Source organism: Athene cunicularia (assembly GCF_003259725.1).
Source record: "Athene cunicularia isolate RWA chromosome 6 unlocalized genomic scaffold, athCun1 chr6_part1, whole genome shotgun sequence".
Lineage (NCBI taxonomy): Eukaryota > Metazoa > Chordata > Aves > Strigiformes > Strigidae > Athene > Athene cunicularia.
Genome location: NW_020799105.1, coordinates 24,178,014 through 24,180,463, shown reverse-complemented (window position 1 = coordinate 24,180,463; position 2,450 = coordinate 24,178,014). Strand labels below are relative to the sequence as shown.

The window sequence follows — 2,450 nt, the reverse complement described above, 5'->3', positions numbered from 1 at the left end:
GTATTATCCACCATATAAAATTATTGAAGACTTTAATAAGTAATAAGCTTTATAGGAAATGAATCAGAGGCTATAAAACCAACAATTTGTACATCATAGATTTTTTCATTGCATTTGTTAAAGAATTACATATTGGATTTTTTTGTACCAATTCTTGGAATCCCAAAGCAGTAATAAAGTTCATTTTCTAAAAATTCTATTTATTGTTTTTCCTATATCAACTCTACAAAGTATTTCCATAATGCATACTACTTCCTATTTAATGAATGTCTGTTATAAATCAAAAGGAATTGCCACTTTGGGATTTGGGGAGAAATATATAAAAAAAGAACAGCTGCCAGACAATCCAGAAGCAATGTAGGCTACAGGGATTCGGGACGGAGCAACCTCCTATTTTGAGGCTCAGCCACACTAGGGAATTGCTGCCATCAACATCATCCTTGCTCAATTATTTAACTTTTGTATAATTAAAACGGACAAAAAATAGACCCCAAACCAAAGAAACACAACAACTTTTTTGTCTCAACAATCCCAAACTTAATTTTACTGCAACAATTACCAATTGCCCCCACTTAGTACCTTGGTACTAAGCTTGAATTTCATTATGTATTTACCACGACCTAGGTATGAAGTGATTTTAAGAATACACTGTTTCACAAATCATGCTACCAAACAGCACATGTTGCAATTAAACAAGAAGAGTTTCAGTATTTCAAGACTCTGATCAAAGAGCAGGCAGGTGATGCAATTGTTTATATGTTTCCAGGGAGACCTAAAAAGCTAGAAAACAATAAGACCTAAAAAGCTAGAAAACACCTGTTGGTTTTAAGAGGTTCCCATGGGAGTTCTTAAACACGGAGTCAGAAATTACATAAATGCCTCTGCGGTTTCTGAGTTTTGTTTCCTTTTGGCCCTGAAAACTAACAGAATCTCTTTAATACTTTTGAAAATTTATGAGCTACTGTTCAGCTGCTGCAAACCCCTAAGCAGCAAATTCTGACACGCCACCAATTCCCTGCAAATGCAGTACTACTTCTGATGTTTACACGCTGTATCATTTCTAACTGTTGATTTTAGATGCTGAAACTAGCCAAAAAAGTTCCCTTTGCCTTCTACCTGAGATCACAACGGTATTTTGAAACTGCATTTATATTCCATAGATACAATTCATCAATACAGCATTAAAAAAAAAACCAGACCAATACTATAAGGAATCTTTCTAGAAATCAGTATGCCCTTCTGACCTAATAACATATGAAAAAAAATAAAAAGCCTCATTTTTGAGAAAGATTAGCATATATAACACAGCCATTAACCCCATATACTAAAGAGCTGATACCACCTGCCTTTGGCTCAGGGAAGTGGAAGCTTCCCTACGCTCCAGACTTGCCGTTGACAGGATGCAACAAATCGGTGCTGTACACGGTCATTTTTCCCCTCGAGCTCTGTTGCTTCTGTCCCAGAGGAAAATTCTAGTTTCTATGCAGAGAGAAAGATTGCTGTCAGCCCCTTGGATCAGACGCTGTGAATAGCTTCAGTGTTTGGCACTGTGTGACGAGCGAGCTCCAGAGCCCGTCGTGTTGCCCAACACAATGGGTGTTTGTGGTTCCTCAAGGCAGGGTTGAGCAGCAGCCTACTAGACATCAACAGATGTGCCTGTATCACCTCCGGTGAAAAATACTCAGAAGAAATACGAGATTTTCTTAAATTTCAGGGTTTTTTCTTTCGTCCTTGCGTTTTGAAGCAACTTTCGGTAAGCACCAAAGCCACAGAGTGTCTCAAAATGAAAGTCAGTCAGGAAATGTGCTTACCTAAGGGAAAGCTGCAGCACAGCCAGATTCAATTCATTCAAAAATGAGGGCAGATCTTGCTATAAAAAAAAATAATTTATGAAAAAATCTTTAATGCATGTAAAGACACATTTGCAAAGTGTTCTTTGGCTTCAGGTTGTTATTCAAAGCAGAAACAGGAAAGCCCATCACCCTTACTAGCTGCAACTTCTGCCCTGTACCCGGTTATACCAAGGAGGTGACGACCACTAGAGCCAGGAACTCGCAAGCCCGCTTCCACCTTCCAAACCCTGCCCCTTCAGGGGGTTTCTCATACCCTCACCCACCTGCCACTCGACCCAGGCATCACCACAGCCCTCTCTTGAATTCACAATTATTTGTTCTCTTTGTCTTGCCTTTCCCCAAACAGCTTGACATAAGCCAACTCCATCCCTGGAAACTAAACATCAACAGGCTGAAGTTTCACTTCAAATCTTAAAAAAATAAAAAAATAATTAAAAAATAATCACACCTTGTTTATTCCCATTCAAACTATCCATGAATTTTGTCTACCAGTCAGGTTATCATTGTTATTCATATACAAAAAATAAACTGAACTATTTTAAATGTATTTCTCTTGCTCTGTTGGCTTTGATAGGTTTCTTTTAGCTGCAAGAATCA

At 38.2% G+C, this 2,450-nt stretch overlaps 1 protein-coding gene across 3 annotated transcripts in view; it reads right to left on the bottom strand.

Annotated features, from left to right (window-relative positions):
• The window catches only part of PTPRE (protein tyrosine phosphatase, receptor type E), a 95,373-nt gene extending 93,511 nt beyond the window's left edge, over positions 1-1,862 (bottom strand). The window contains exon 1 of one of the 3 annotated variants that reach the window (XM_026851412.1): positions 1,812-1,862. The gene's annotated coding sequence lies outside the window, so the exon portion shown is untranslated. Of the gene's footprint in view, positions 1-1,342; positions 1,524-1,811 lie in introns of those variants that run through there. The other 2 variants (XM_026851411.1, XM_026851410.1) reach the window with 2 other exon arrangements.
• Positions 1,863-2,450: the final 588 nt, after the last annotated feature.